The sequence below is a fragment of the Echinops telfairi genome, unplaced genomic scaffold (assembly GCF_000313985.2).
Source record: "Echinops telfairi isolate 266 unplaced genomic scaffold, ASM31398v2 ScPeMD7_20;HRSCAF=75, whole genome shotgun sequence".
In the NCBI taxonomy this organism is placed as follows: domain Eukaryota; kingdom Metazoa; phylum Chordata; class Mammalia; order Afrosoricida; family Tenrecidae; genus Echinops; species Echinops telfairi.
Genome location: NW_022103917.1, coordinates 8005854 through 8022406, shown reverse-complemented (window position 1 = coordinate 8022406; position 16553 = coordinate 8005854). Strand labels below are relative to the sequence as shown.

Genomic DNA, 16553 nt, shown 5'->3' with positions numbered 1-16553 from the left:
CCTACTTTTGAAGGTGCCTGGCACTACAAATTCCCAAGACATTTTGGAATTATGCGGAGTTCTTTTATGAGGTGCATCTCATATTTCCCTATGGGTAACTTGCGATTCATTTTTTTTCTCACATTTATGAATTTTCTATTTGTCGATCTGTTAGCTGGTTTCCAAATTTTGTAGTTAATGTTTTTTCTCCTAGATTCCCCATCCTGTTGATTTATGTCCTTTCCTATTATTTGATGGGGTTTTTGAGGAGGGAGCAGAACTAAATGTGAGTTCCACCTACCATTTGTAAACAAAGGTCTCAATTCTTCAAGTCTTTTATTTCCATAACTTTATTTATTTTTAACACCTTTATTGGCACATAATTCACATATCATATAATTCAATAGTTGTCATTCAATCATATTAAGGAGAATTGTACAATCATTACCACATTGTTGTAGAACATCTCCACCCCCCCCATGGTTAAATCACCCTTAGAATGAGTTGTGCAATCACAGTTCTAGTGCTCCCTCCCCCCTCCATTTTCAATCTTGAAATCCTCTCTCTTTCACCCACCCCCTACCCCTGCATCCCCTAACAACCCTTGCTTCAATTATTATCTCTATGCATCCACTCCTCCTGTGTTTCACTAACTGGGAAACTCAACAGAAACAATAAAAACCAAAATCAAAATAAGGTGGTAAGGATTAAATAATAATAATATAAAGACAAAAATACAAATAATGAGTAAGAAAGAAAAGACCCCCATTAACATTTCTGTCATGGAACAAGTAAGAGTCACTTGCACTCAGAGCCAATTCCGGTCGGGTCTATAGGGAGGTCAATTGGCCAAATATCATGTCTATCCAACATAATCAAAATGACAGTGGTCTCTGCCTGATAGTCAGGTTGTTTGAGACTCTTGCCTGTGGCCAGAGCGGATCTGCCAGCGGCTCCATCTCTCTAGGTATTCTGCAGATGGGTTTTGGGCTCCCAATGTCCTCCATAACTTTCTACAAATTAGGTGTTCATAATTTTAACTCTGATACTTTTACCTTCACCGTATTCAAATTTTGTAATTGTCATCTTAGGGTCACGTAAGCTGATGTTCTTCTTCCATGTGGTATTTACATCACTTTACATTAAAAAAGTACTATTTTATTGTCCTTTTGGTAAACGTTTACATATAAACTTAGGTTCTCACCCCAGAGTTCCTACACAAATTATTCTATGACATTTGTTGCAGGATTCCATCCCTTTACATTGCAACTGTTACCATATCATAGGGGTTCTTTTTTTTTCCATTTTTTAAAATCATTTTATTAGGGACTCATTTGACTCTTACCATAATCCATACATACATCAATTGTGTAAAGCACATTTGTACATTCATTGCCCTCATCATTCTCAAAACATTTCCTCTCCACTTAGGTCCCCGGCATTAGGTCCTCATTTTCCCCCTCCCTCCTCGCTCCCCCGTCCCTCATGAGCCCTTGATACTTTTTTTAAATCACTGTATTAGGGGCTCATACAACTCTTATCACAATCCATACATACATACATCAATTGATAATTTATAAATTATTATTTTGTCATATCTTGCCCTGTCCGATGTCTCCCTTCACCCACTTTTCTGTTGTCTATCCCCCAGGGAAGAGGTCACATATAGATCCGTGTCATCGGTTCCCTCTTTCCAACCCATTCTCCCTCTACCCACCCAGTATCGCCACTCACACCACTAGTCCTGTAGGGATCATCCGCCCTAGATTCTCTGTGTTTCCAGTTCCTATCTGTACCAGTGTACATCCTCTGGTCTAGCCAGACTTGCAAGGTAGAATTGGGATCATGATAGTGGGGGTCGGAGGAAGCATTTAGGAACTAGAGGAAAGTTGTATTTTTCATTTTTGCTACATCACACCCTGACTGGCTCATCTCCTCCCCGAGGCCCCTCTGCAAGGTGATCTCTAGTGGCCTACAAATGGGCTTTGGGTCTCCACTGAGCACTCCCCCCATCATTCACTGTGGTAAGATTTTTTGTTCTGATGGTGGCTGATACCTGATCCCTTCGACACCTCGTGATCACACAGGCTGGTGTGCTTCTTCCATGTGGGCTTTGTTGCTTCTGAGCTAGATGGCTGCTTGTTTACCTTCAAGCCTTTAAGACCCCAGATGCTATACCTTTTGATAGCCGGCCACCATCAGCTTTCTTCACCAAATTTGCTTATGCACCCATTTGTCTTCAGCGGCCATCCTCATTTTCAAAATGTTTTCTTTCTACTTTAGCCCTTGGTATCAGCTCCTCTTTTTCCCCTACCCCCTTCCACCCTCGTGAACCCTTTATAAATTATAAATTATTATTGTTTTCTTATCTTATACCATCTACTGTATCCCTTCACCCATGTTTCTGTTGTTCGCCCCACTGATGGGGGGAATTATATGTCCGTCATTGAGATTGGCTCCCCCTTTCTCCCCTTTCTGACCCCACCTCCCCCCCTACCCCCATGGTATTGTTATTCCCATTACTATTCCTGGGGGGTTTAATCTGTCCTGGATTCTGTGTGCCAAGAGCTCTTTTTCCTCCCTATACACATCTAAAAAATTAATTATTTTATTGGGGTGCTTTAAAAAATCTTATGACAGTCCATCATTCAATTGTATTAAGCACACTTGTACATATGTTGCCGTAAACATTCCAAAACATATTCTTTCTACATGAGCCCTTGATATCAGCAGCTTTTCCCCCCTACCTCCCCCACCCTCATGAACCCTTGATCAATTATATATTATTATTGTTATTTTGTATCCTACATTGTCCTTTGTCTCCCTTCACCAATATTTCTGTTATTCATTCCCCTGTGGAGGGGGGATGACTATATATCCAACCTTGTGATGGGTTCCCCCACCCCCCTACCCTCATGATATCACTACTTCTACTACTGTTCCTTGTGAGCTTATCTGTCCTGGATTCCACGGATCGAGAGCTCTTATCTGTACCAATGTGTGTACTCAGGTCTAGCCAGATTTGTAAGGTAGAACCTGGTCATGGTAGTGGGGGGTAGGGGAGGGAGGAAGCATTCAGGAACTAGATGAACGATGTGTGTTTCATTAGTACCATGGTTGAATCATCTCTTCTGTATTACCCTTCTGTGGAGGGATGTCCAATTGTCTACAGATGGCCTTTGGGTCTCTACTCTGACCCCTCATTCACATGGGTATGATTGTTTTGGGTCTTCTGATGCCTGATAATTGATCCTTTTGACACCTTGTGATCACACAGGCTAGTGTGCTTCTTCCATGTGGGCTTTTATATAGTTCTATATATTTACATGTCTATATTTATACCTCTCTATATAACTTTTGTCTCCTAGTTCTTTCCTGTATTTCCTATTAATTTCCTCCTGCCATACCATTCATGTTCACCCATCATTCGGTGCTCAGTAATTCTTCTTGGCTGCATTAAATTGATTATATAATACCACCAGGCATTTTGCACCCCTCCTTGCCTTCGAATTTAGATCCCTTGATGTTACCTTGTCCCTGAATTTGTTGGTTCACCGCACCCTTCCTCCTCACCTCCTCCTCTCCCATTGGCACCTCTCACAACTAACTGTCTGGCCCATTGTTTTCTCCTCAGGATCGTTTATCTTGCCTACCTTATAATATAGCACATTATATAGATAGATGTGTGAAAGAAAAAAAAGTAAAAATCCAAGCAAACTCATACATAGCTACAGGTTTATCAGCTGACCTTTGTAACTGTCCCCCAAGTAGGTAAAGTGGGGTGCCAAGTACTGTTCCCTGAGTCAGAAGTCTATTTTCAGGTTTACTCAGGTTATTTATCACTTTGCTCCCATGACTGATCTGTTATGGTCCCTCGGTGATTTGCCCCACTTGAGGGGGGCGGGGTGGTTCGGTTAGACTGGACATACTTCCCACACTGTGTCTCCGGTGCTGTTCTCTGCAGTGCTGTAGGCCAGTGAGGGGACGACATGTCTTGGGCTGGGGCTGGCCCTGTGATCCTCTCTGTGCATTGGCTGCTCCATTGCCCTCGAGGCTTGGTGGGCCAGGATGAGGTCCATTCTCTTTCTCTCTTAGTTTGTTCTTGTGCGGGCTGGACAGATCGACCACATTCCCAGGCTCTATCTTCAGTGCTGTCCTCTAGCACGTTCTTCTGGGGCGTGGGGGTTAACATAGCTGGGATTGGGGCTGGCCCCACAGTCATCTCTGTTAATGAGCTGCTCTGTGCTGATATGTTGCCCTCAAGGCTTGGAGCCCTGGAATGAGGTCTGTTCTCTCATTTCCTTTCCTGTGGAGACATAAACAGTATCCTCCCTGTGGAAGGGTTAGTGCCCTGCTACCCCAGTGCCATCGTCTCCCCCACCCCTTCTTTTTAATTGGATGTCATATGTTTCCCTGAGTGAGTTTGGTATGACCCCTGCCAGAGTGCCTAGACTTTGATCCCGAAATTATGAATTAAGTTCCTTTTCCTCTATGCCCATTGTGCTGTTTGGACTTAAGTGTATTCACTTTGTGCTTGTCTTTCTGTCCTTGGTTAACTTCAGTTAGCATAATTTCCTCCAATTTTTCCCATGAGACAATATGCTTCAGGCACTCATCATTGCTTTTAAATCAGAATTAATAGGGATGTGTAATACTCCATTGTGTGTACATACCAGGTTTTTTTATTTCTAATCCATTGGTCTATTGATGGAAATTCAGGTTGTTTCCAATCCTTTGCCATTGTGGACTGCACCACGATAGACATTGGAGCGCAGATGTCTGGCCATGGTCTGTTTCTTACTTCTTCTTTTTTTGTTTGTTGTTGTTTCTTACTTCTTCAGGTTATATGCCCAGTAGGGGGATTGCTGGGCCATATGGCAGCCCGATTTCCATTTACTTTAGGTATCATCAAATTGGGCTATCTTTTACAAAAATTATTAATCATTTTATTGGGGGGCTCTTAAAAATCTTATTACAATCCATCATTCAATAGTATTAAGCACATTTGTAAATATGTTGACATCAACATAACACTTGACCAAACTGTAGTTATCTGGTGCGGTTCACTGAGCATGATTTATGAAGGAAAGGAAATGCCAAAACCCTTTTAAAGTTGTTCCATTGGTATCAGCTCCTCTTTTTCCCTCCGTCTCCCCACCCATCCTCCCTTGTGAATCCTTGATCAATTACATTTTATTATTGTTATTTCGTGTCTTATACTGTCCATTGTCTCCCTTCACCCAACTGCTTCATGAATAGCAGTGGAACATTGTCAGATATAGTGCCAAAAGATGAGTCTCTCCTGCCACCCTCAGGTTGGAAGACATTCAAATATGACTGAGGTAGAGCTGCTGCCAACTGACCGGAAGAAATCCAAAAGAAGATGGAAAAAATACCCAGAGTCACTGTACTAAAAAGAATTAGTCATTCAACCATTTCAAAAGGTAACATATGAAAATGAACCAATGGTCTAAGCTACATTGAAAGCATTAGTCAGAAACGAGGCTCCAGGAATTGGTGGAAAAACCAATTGTAATGTTTCAACGAGCTGATGAAGCACTGAAAGCAATCACCAGTCTAGGTCAAGAAATTTGGAAGACAGCAGCTTGGCCACCTGACTGGAAGAGATCCATATTTGTACTCCTTTCAAAGAAAGGTGACCCAACAGGATGCTCAATTTGTAGAATACCACATGCAAGTAAAATGTTGAAGATCATCCAACAACCGTTGGAGCAATACATTGACAGGGAACTACCAGAGGTTCAAGTCGGATGCAGACGAGAATGTGAAACAAGGGCTATCATTGCTGATGTTAGATGGATCTTACCTCAAAGCAGAGAATACCAGAAAGATATTTACTTGTGTTTTATTGACTATGAAAAGGCACTTGACTGTGCGGGTCACAACAAACTATGGAAGAATGGGAAGCACAACTTCATTGTGCTCAGGCAGAACCTTGTACATGGGTCAAGAGGCAGTTGTAGGAACAGAATACTGCATGGTTTCCAATCAGGAAAGGTGCGTGACAGAGTTGTGTCCTCTCACCAAACTTGTCCGATCTGTATGCAAATCATCAGAGAAGCTGGCTTCTTTCAAGAAGATCGTGGCATCAGGATTGGAGGAAGGCTTCTTAGCAACTTGCCATATGCAGATGACACAACCTTGCTTACTGAAAAGTGAGGAGGCCTTGAAGCACTTGCTCATGAAGATCAAGGATTGCAGCCTCCAGTATGGGTTACAACTCAATATAAAGAAGGCCCAAATCCTTACAACTTGACCAATAGGTAGCATCATGATAAACAGAGAAAGATGGAAGTTGTCAAGGATTTCATCTTGCTTGCATTCAGAGTCAATGCTCATGGAAGCAGCAGTCAAGGTATCAAAAGATACATTGCATTGGGTCAATCTGCACAAGACCTCTTTAAAATGTTGAAAAGCAAAGCGAGCTGGATCATGACACTTTTCATGGTATTTTCAACCACCTCAGAAGCATATCAACACTGCACATTGAAGAAGGAACACTGAAGAAGAATCAATGCATTTGAATCATGGTTCTGGCAAAGAATATTAAAAGTACCACAGACTTCCAAAAGAAGAAACAGATCTATCTTGGAAGAAGTGCAGCCAGAATGATCCTTAAAGGCAAGACTTCATCTCAGATACTCTGAACATGTCATCAAGAGACGCCAGGGCAATGGATTGACACAGTCGCTGCAATAATGGGTTCAAACATAAGAACCCTTGTGAGGCTGGCACAGGGCAGTGTTTCATTCTATTGTACACAGGGTTGCTATGAGCCAGAACCAGTGTGATGGCATCGAACAGCAACACTGGTTCTGACTACGGTAGACATGGCCAAACTCTGGTGCCATATGGCTTGGAGGATGTTTTCTTTTGCCTTCTAGATGGCTAGATGAGAACTTAGAAGGCAGAATTAAACATTGAGAGGTGTGTCAGATAGTCTCATATAGATTTGGGCTGATCTTTCCGTGTGCATTTTCAAGTGTAAGTTTATTTGGAACCTATAATTTTTTTTAATTTTCAGGTCTTGTCACACATTCTACATGTTTGGCTTCCTTTTCTTTGTCTGTATAATTCCTCTCATTACCTGTTCAGCAGCTACAGTTTTACAGTGTTATTTGCATTTATATGCTAACATTAACACGCAGGTAGCTACTCATTTTCTCAAGCTTTGTGAATGTGCATAGTTGGAATGAAGTCTGTGTTTTATAGGGGGCATCAGAATAAATGTGAGCTGCATAGATGCTGGTACTATTGTGTTAATGCGACTTTGATGGGAAACGTAAACAGAAAATTATCACTCTATGCTTACTTATCACAACTGCTGCATAATATTCAAGCTCGCATAGAGAGATGGAGGGACTGGATGTGATGGACATGCTGTTTTCTTTTTAACAATTGAAGTTTTCTTTTCAGCTTATGTCAGGGTTGTATTTTGTGGAGTTGAGTTTGTTGCATGATGTCCTTTTGCTTTCACATCACTGCTCTTTGATGATATTGGGCATAAATAGTTCTTCTTACGCTATTCCAGCTGACATGATTTTCCTGAATTCATTCTGTATAACTGACGTAGTCTTCTAAATTCCCTTTATATTGGTAAGTCTCTAAAGGTGACAGGAGAGGGTTCAGGGATGTTTTTGATGTCTATCGTGTCTCAGAGATTTTTCTTCTTGAGCTATAAGTGTATGGACAGAAAAAATACAATTACACATATTATACTTACCCCCACCTGCCATCTGTGGATTCTGTGCATTTGTGGATTCTGACTCTTAGACATCCTGTAAGACAGGGTCGTTTTGTCCCAGGGAGTTTTTGAAACTGTGAATCTTCGTAAAAACAAATGGCCTCATCTCTCTCCTGAGGAGCAGTTGGTGGATTCAAACCACTGACTTTTCAGTTAGCAGCCAAGTGCTTAACCACTGTATCACCAGGACTCCTTATTATACTTAGCTGCTTATTAATTCCACATGTGTTATCATAGAGGATCTGCGACAATGGTTGATGAACTATACAGCAATATGCATATGGTGTGGATATTTTGCTCTATGAAAATAAGGATTTGTGGGACTCATAGAGTTGTAGTTCTGTACCCAGTTCCCCAAACAATAAAAACAGGCAAACAAACTAAATCCACCGCTGTTGCATAGATTCAGACTCTTCACCACCTTATAAAAATAGGGCTGAACTACCCCACACTGTTTCCGAGGCTGTAAGATACAGAAACAGGTTTCCCCATCTTTCTCCTGTGGAGTGGTTGCTGGATTTGAACCTCTGACCTTTATTTTAGGTTAGTAGTCCAACACTTAACCCACTGTGCCACCAGGACTCCAGTAATAGTCAAAGCCAGGGTTTATCACAGCAAAAGGATGCATAACAGGATCAGCAAGGACAAAAGACACAGGTGGAGTCTGGAGAAGTGCAGGTCCAGCCTTGTATACTTTCTCAATCCTGAGTGGGAACACACCAAACGTGTTCCCTTCTCCCATGCCAAAAAAAAAAAAATGTAGTCAAAGTATTGGAAGGTTTCTGCAGTGGGAAGCTTATTAGAAACAAAGGGTCCCCAAGGGAGCAACAATGCTCAAAAATTAGTGGCAAGGAGGGTGTGAGAGGCTTGGTAGGGAGAAATTACTGAAACCCAAATGAAGGCTGAGCATGATAGTGATAGTGGGACAAGATGAAAGTAAAAGGAAATAGAGGAAAGAACTAGGAGGCAAAGGGTATTTATAGAGGTCTAAATACAGGCATGTACATATATAAATATATTTATATAAGATGGTGGGGAAATAGATCTATGTGCATCTATTTATAGGTTTAGTATTAAGGTAGCAGATGAACATTGTAACTCCACTCAAGTACATAATCAATGCAAGAACACTTAGTTCTATTAAATTGGTATTCCATGATGCACACCTTCCCGACACGATCGCTGAAGACAAATGTGTGCATAAGCAAATGTGGTGAAGAAAGTTGATAGTGCCTGGCTATCAAAAGATATAGCATCTGGGGTCTTAAAGACTTTCAGGTAAACAAGCAGCCATTTAGCTCAGAAGCAACAAAGCCCACATGAAGGAAGCACATTAGCCCGTGTGACAATGAGGTGTTGAAAGGATCAGGTATCAGGCATCAAAGAACAAAAAACCATATCATTGTAGATGAGGGGGAGTGCAGGCTGGAGACCCACAGCCCATCTGTAGGCAACTTGGACACCCCCTTACAGAAGGGTCTCGGGGAGGAGATGAGTCAGTCAGGGTGAAGGGTAGCACCAATGAAACATACAACTTTCCTCTAGTTCTTAAATGTCCCCCCCCCAACTATCATGATCCCAATTCTACCTTACAAATCTGGCTAGACCAGAGGATGTACACTGGTACAGATAGGAACTGGAAACACAGGGAATCCAGGGAGGATGATCCCTTCAGGACCAGCTATGAGAGTAGCGATACCAGGAGGGTGGAGGAGAGGTGGGGTAGAAAGGGGGAACCAATTATAAGGATCTACATATAACCCCCTCCCTTGGGGACAAACAACAGAAAAGTGGGTGAAGGGAGACATTGGATAGTGTAAGATATGACAAAATAATAATTATTTATAAATTATCAAGGGTTCATGAGGGAGGGGGAGCTGGGAGGGAAGGGGAAAAATGAGGAGCTGATATCAAGGGCTCAAGTAGAAAGCAAATATTTTGAGAATGATGATGACAACAGATGTCCAAATGTGCTTGACACAATGGATGTACGTATGGATTTTGATAAGAGTTGTATGAACCCCCAATAAAATGATTAAAAAAGAAAAAAAGGGTCCCGGGGTTTTTATTAGGGACTGGTCACATAGGCGAGGAACCCTGGTAGTGCAGTGGTTACAATGTTTGGCTGCCAAACAAAAGTTCAGTGGGTTGAACTCACCAACAGTTGCACAGGAGAAAGTTGTAGCAGTCTGCGTCTGTAAAGATCATAGCGTTGGAAACTATGGCGCTGTTCCACACTGTCCTATGGGGTTGTTGTGAATCGGAACTGATGGAATGGCCTTGGATTTTGAGGCCACATGGGCAATCTCTGCCTAGCAATGATCAGAATTCCAGAATCCTGGATCGAAAGCAGGTGCTCATCATAAATCGCATCTAGTACAGCCAATCAAGATTAGGGAACGTCCAAGTACCTCATTCTCAGAGGCAAACCAAGGGCTAACCTTGCAAGCAGATCCTTCTACATAACCTTGGGCCTGCTCTGTTAGCTCTCTTCTGAACAGTCTACATTTAGCTCTTGGTCAGAGTCTTTACAGAGCAATTATTATTTTCTTTCTTTTTAAAAAATCTTCTTATTGGGGGCTCATACAACTCTTATCACTATCCATACATCCACCCATATTTTAAGCACATTTGTACATTTGTTGCCCTCATCATTCTCAAAACATTTGCTTTCTACTTGATCCTTGGTATCAGTACCTCATCTCCCCCCCCACCTCCATGAACCCTTGATAATTTATAAACTATTATTGTTTTGTCATATCTTACACTGTCCGATGTCTCCCTTCATCTACTTTTCTGTTGTCTGTCCACCAGGGAGGGGGTTATATGTAGATTCTTGTAATCGGTTCCTCCTTTTTACCCTACCTTCACTCCACCCTCCTGGTATCGCCACTCACTACTGGTCCTGAAGGATTCATCTGTCCTGCATTCCCTGTGTTTCCAGTTCCTATCTGTACCAGTGTACATCCTCTGGTCTAACCGGATTTGTAAGGTAGAATTGGGTCATGATAGTGGGAGGGAGCATTAAAGAACCAGAGGAAAGTTGTATGTTTCATCGTTGCTACACTCTACCCTGACTGGCTTGTCTCTTCCCCACGACCCTTCTGTAAAGGGATGTCCAGTTGCCCACAGATGAGCTTTGGGTCCCTACTCAACCCTTCCCCTCATTCACAATGATAGCATTTTTTGTTCTTTGATGCTTGATACCTGATCCCATTGACATCTTGTAATCAAACAGGCTGGTGTGCTTCTTCCACGTGGGCTTGTTGCTTCTGAGCTAGATGGCCGCTTGTTTACCTTCAAACCTTTAAGACCCCAGATGCTATATCTTTTGATAGCCGGGCACATTTGCTTATGCACCCATTTGTCTTCAGTGATCATGTCGGGAAGGTGGCCATCATGGAATGCAGGTTTAATAGAACAAAGTGTTCTTGCATTGAGGGAGTACTTGAGTGGAGGCCCAATATCTACCTGCTGCCTTAATACTAAATCTATAAATATATGCACATCGATCTATTTCCCCATAATCATATATTTTACATATGTACATGCCTATATTTAGACCTCTGTAAATATATTTACATATGTACATGCCTGTATTTAGACCTCTATAAATGTCCTTTGCATCCTAGTTTCCTTTCACTTTCCTCTTGTCCCACTATCAGGCTTAGTCTTATTTTGGGTTTCAGTAAATCCTCTCGGTTACATTGTACAGGGCAATTATTGTCAGTAGGAACCCATGGGGTGGAGTCAAACTTGCAGTATTGACCTTAATCCTGTCCTCTAGTGGCCTTGGATTTAGCCATTCAAGTCCAATCCTATGAACTATAAAGGCATACCTTAAGTTTCAGAGTACATTTTTAAAAACCTGGCCTAAGGCATCAGTTGAGGCATCGCACAACATTGGCCAGTGGAAGATGACCAAAATGCCTTCTAGGTCTGAGCCAGTACCATGATGGTTAAGGCACACACGTCAGAGGTACAATCCCTGAGGGTACAGGTGGTTTCCTGGCAACACAGAGATTATAGTGTTTGGGCACCTCAGGAGGGCATACATTTTTCAGGTATATTAAATGTCTTATAAACCTTCCTTTTTGGTTTCATCTGGTCCATAAATTTATGGAGCTTATCTTGTGTTGTTTGTTAATACAATGACTAACTCTAGCATTTCACCCGAAGGAGTCCTTTTTGCCCCTACTTTGACTAGGGTTATCATCGGTGTGGAGAGTCATTTTTCTTTTTCACTCATTCATCTTTTTAGTCTGTTTTCACTAGCAGTTTTACCTCGGTCTTTTTATGTATGTAACTTATTACTTCTTCAACTAACTATGGATTGATCATAGGCTTCAGAAACACCATTTTGTACTTAAGGTACATGTTGATCATGACCTTGATTTTCTTCTTTGTCATTGGTAAGCATAGACCTAGTGCATGCATTTTAGACTCTCTAGAGCAGTATTTCCCGAAGTGGGTGATATCGCCTCCTGAGGGTGCTGGGATGATACCGCGAGGACGGGGCTGCCAAAGCCGATATTTACACTGTTTCCTGGATTATGGGCTAATAGTACAAACGTTTTTGGTTGCCATGGGGTTGCTGGGAGATGATAGTTTTTCTCAAAGAGGTGTGGTATGCCAAAGGCATTTGGGAATCTATGCTCTAAAGAACCTTGAGGATAGACCTAAGGGTAATATGCATGAATAAACAGCTAATGGAAAACAAGCTCATAATGTTCATTTTCATACTTTGGAGATAAACTATTGCAAACCCTGGCGAACTGGAGGGACCTTATGTATTTACAGCAAGCCAGTTTCTTGAGAGAGTTTTAAGTAGCAGGGATGTGTTTCAAGGCACAGAAAAGGTTATGCGTAATTACTTTGGAATAGACTCCAGGAATAAAAATAAACTGATACGAAAAACTTTTCAAGTGGAAATATAGGGTTAACAAAATGTGTGGTCATGTACGCAATTTTATGCAGAGGGCAAGATGTATACTTTTCTGTCAGAAGTATCCATTTGATTTGTCATAGTTGTTCAGATAGGCTGGACACTTTTGTTTACACTAATGCTTGATGCAGAGGGAAAACAGTGAAATGGCTTTTAAAATGGCCTACTTGGAGAAATAATGAAGCCGAAGAGCTTTAAGCTCTTCCGAACACAAGGTCAGCAGCATCCCATCTCTGTCTGTCTCACTTCAAGTTCGTTTTTTTCCCCCCGCTCAAGTCTCACTCATGTAGGTCAGAATGGAAATTTTCAAGTATCTTCTCTGCTTTTAACTTTCAGGTTCAACAAATATGTAAAAATTGATGGTGGACATGTTTTCCCGAAATCAGACTGCAAATATAAGAAATTGTGCATCTCAGTGATGGTTTTTTCTCCCCATAAGGTATTACCTATCTATGGACAGCTAGTCTCAACTTCTCAGTAAAGAGAAAGCCACAAAAATCTCCTGTTATGTACAAGCCCCCAATAAAATGATTAAAACAAAAATCTCCTGTCATTTCTAATTCACAAGTCGTTATATTTAAAACTGAAGGACTCTGAAGTCTCATGACAAGATCGCAGTGTCAGGGTACAACTAGGCTAATTGGCCTAACGCAGTAAAAAAGACAATGATATGCATCTTGCTTTGGTGAGTAGTGACAAGGATCTCAGAAGATCATCAGGAACCCTTGAAGATGCAACTATTGATTTCTTCCTTCCCAGAGGACAAGGTAATGATGGAAATTATAAGACACGTGTAGTGGACTAATGGGTCATGCAAACATCAGTTTCTAAAACCAAAGGGTTTGGTTCCAGCAGTTCTCAACTGTGGGGTCCCGACCCCTTCGGGGGTCAAACGACCCTTTCACAGGGGTCGCCTGATTCATAACAGTAGCAAAACTACAGCGATGAAGTAGCAATGAAAATAATTTTATGGTTGGGTGGGGGTGGGGGGCGGTGTCACCACAACATGAGGAACTTGTATTAAAGGGTCATGGCATTAGGAAGGTTGAGAACCACTGGTCTAGATGGTGCTCTGGCAGCAGTCACCATTAGAAAGTCCTGGATAGAATGGGAGAAGAGTGTGGAGCAAAAGCCCACATCACAAAAGGGACCTGGCTTACTAATCAGCTAGACATTGGTGGGGCCCCCAAGACGATCCTTAGTAACCTTCAGGTCTGGAGCTGTACTTGCCTCCATATTAGAATAATCAACCATTTACGATCAAAAGGGAAGCATTTAGTCTGGGACATATTTCAGAAAGCTACGAAAGGAGGAGGAATGGAAACAGGCAGCCCAGGGAGGGAATGGGATAAGCGAAAAGAAAGGGAGTGTGATGGATAAGTTGAAATAAATTATGCCTGAAATGTTGAATGGAATTAAACCTACGAATCGTCTCTGTAAACCTTTACCCAACTCAAAATAAAAAGTTTAGCAAGGAAAAAAACAAACAAACGAGAAATATTTTAAGGGCTTTAGATGTTATTGTAGGACTGAGGGAGAGTTTGGGGATTTCAAACAGTGGACTAGTATGATAATAGGCATTCTTATTCAGAATCATTCATGTTGTTGTTTGTTAGGTGTCATGGAGTTGGTTCTGGCTCATAACAACCCTGTGTACAGCAGAGTGAAACACTGACCTGCCCTGTGCCAGCCTCACCATTGTTCTTTTGTTTGAGCCCATTATTGTAGCCATTGTGTCAATCCATCTAATTGAAAGCCTTCCTCTTTTACACTGCCCTGCTACTTTATCAAGCATGATGTCCTTTTCCAGGGACTGGTCTCTTCTGACAACATGTTCAAAGTACATGAGACAAATCCTCATCATTCTTACAAACAGATTTGTTTGTTCTTTTGGTAGTTCATGGTATTTCCGAGATTCTTTGCCAGCATCAGAATTCAAACATTTCAATTCTTCGATCTTCCTAGTCAGTGTCCAACCTTCACATGCACTTGAGGCAATTGAAAACACCACATGATGGGTCAGACACACCTAAGTTCTCAACGTAACATCCTTGCTTTTCAGCCGTTGAAAGCGGTCTCGTGCAGCACCTGATCCAGTGCAATGTGCCCTTTGTTCTTTTGACTGCTGTTTCCATGAGCACTGATTGTGAGTCCAAGCAAGACAAAACTCTTGACAACTTCTGTCTTTCCTCTAGAGACTTTAATAGCACTTCATTTTTCCCAAATAAAAAAAATCATTTTAATGGGGGCTCTTACAGCTCTTATCACAATCCATCCATCCATCCATTGTGTCAAGGACACTTGTATATATGTTGCCATCATCATTTTTAAAACATTTTCTTTCTACTTGAGCCTTTGGTATCAGTTCATTCCTCCCACCCCCAATGAACCCTCTTATAATTTATAAATTATTACTTTTTCATGCCTTACACTGACCAATGTTGCCCTTTACGCCCTTTTCTGTTGTCCGTCTCCCAGGGATGGGGTTATATGTAGATCATTGTGATTGATTCCCCCTTTCTTCCCCCACCTTCTCCTTCCCCTCCTGGTATCACTACTCTCATTATTGGTTCTGAGGGGTTTATCGGTCATGGATTCCCTGTGTTGAGAGCTCTTATATGTACATGCTATGATCTAGCCAGATTTGTAAAGTAGAATTAGGATCATGATAGCGGGGGTGGGGGGGTGGGGTGGGAGGAAGCATTAAAGAACTAGAGGAAAGTTGTATGTTTCATCAGTGTTGTACTGCACCCTGACTGGCTCCTCAACCTGGTGTGCTAAGATGTGAATGCAACATACCAGCATGAAGCATCGAACCAATAGAGAAGTCTGCAGGGCCTGCTCCAATCCCAGCAATGTGGGACACCCCCCTTCTCCCAAAGAATGCACTACAGAGGACAGCACTGAAGTTAGAGTGTGGGGAGATGGGTGCAGAGAGAGAGAGAGAGAGAGAGTGGAACACATCCTGTTCCACCATGCCCTGAGGATGATATTTCTGCTCAGAGCAGCCAATGCACAGAGAGGACCATTCGGCTAGCCCCACCATGAGACACAACATACCTCACTGATCCATAGCACTATGGGGGAAAACACTGCAGACACAGTGTGGGAATTGTACCTGATCTGATCCCACCACACCAGGGTGAAACACTAAGAGTGTGCAACGGAACAGCAAGGGGAGCAAAGCAATGAAGTCCCTGAGGAATCACAAAAATTGACTTTGGGGTCAGGGTGTGGCACCTCATCAAACTCCACCAGAAAATACTCCTAAAGGTCAACAAACAGACCTGGAACTATTTATTGACTCTTTTGTTGTTGTTGTTATTGCTGTTTTGTTTTGCTTTATTTTGTTTTTTCTTCTTGTTATTGTCTCTGCATGTCAATATAGATATGATAGGCAGGATAAACAATCCAGAGGGGAAAAAATGGGATGGATGGTTCCTGGGGGACAGGGGAGAGGGGGAGGTGGGGCAAAGGAAAGCGGGATGCCAAAAAACCCATGGACGAGGGAACAACAAATGATCTAAAATCAAAGGCGAGCAGGGTATAGGATGCCTAGTAGGGCTTGATCAAGGGCAATGTAGTCTAGAGGAATTATGAAATCCTAATGAAGGCCGAACAGGATAGTGGGACAAGAGGAAAGTAAAAGGAACCAGAGAAAAGAACTAGGAGGCAAAGGACATTTATAGAGGTATAAATATAGGCATGTACATATGTAAATATATTTATAAGTAAAGATAGGGAAGTAGATCTATGTACATATATTTATATGTTAAATTGTAAGGTAGCACACAGGCATTGGGCCTCAACTCAAGTACTCCCTTAATGCAAGAACACTTTTTTCTAATAACCTGGCATTCTGTG

At 41.9% G+C, this 16553-nt stretch overlaps 1 pseudogene; it reads left to right on the top strand.

Moving 5' to 3' along the window:
* Nucleotides 1–13796: 13796 nt before the first annotated feature.
* LOC101641152 overlaps nt 13797–16553 on the top strand; it is a 5800-nt pseudogene continuing 3043 nt past the window's right edge.